The sequence below is a fragment of the Gymnoscopelus braueri genome (assembly GCF_963280865.1).
Source record: "Gymnoscopelus braueri genome assembly, chromosome: 4".
Taxonomy (NCBI): Eukaryota; Metazoa; Chordata; class Actinopteri; order Myctophiformes; family Myctophidae; genus Gymnoscopelus; species Gymnoscopelus braueri.
In genome coordinates, this window is record NC_137605.1 from 18,885,798 (window position 1) to 18,886,455 (window position 658).

Consider the following 658-nt stretch of genomic DNA (forward strand, 5'->3'; position numbering starts at 1 on the left):
GAAAACACACACACACACACACACACACACACACACACACACCACACACACACACACACACACACACACACACACACACACACACACACACACACACACACACACACACACACACACACACACACACACACACACACAGATGGGTGACAAATTAAAGGAAAACCATGAATGCAGAAGCATAACAAATGCATCTGCTTCCATACAGGTGTTATAATTAAGCAATTAACATCCTGTCCATGCTCCATGGCATGTATAAAAATGCTGAGCAGGCGCTGTTCATCAAGATGGCAAGTGAAAAAGATCTACGTGACGATGAAAGAAGCTTCGTTAAACAAAGCTAGTTTCCATCTCCATCAACAAAACCAAATTGTCCCTCCAGTCGAGTTCCAGAGACTTGAATGCCAAGGCACTTGAAGTTGTCCTGGTGGCTCGGGTATACTTACTTTCTTTTTCTTTTGGTGGTGAGCAGGTACTTTATCCCTGTGCCATCCGACCATACTTGTTGGTTTTCCCTTTAATTTGTCACCCATCTGTACATTCAAGATCTCGTACATCAAGTAAAAGTAGACATACGCAGGTAACACAGACATCATTCAACACATAATGACATATATAAACACACTTATGTGTCAGCACTCAGCACACCATGCAGTTAACT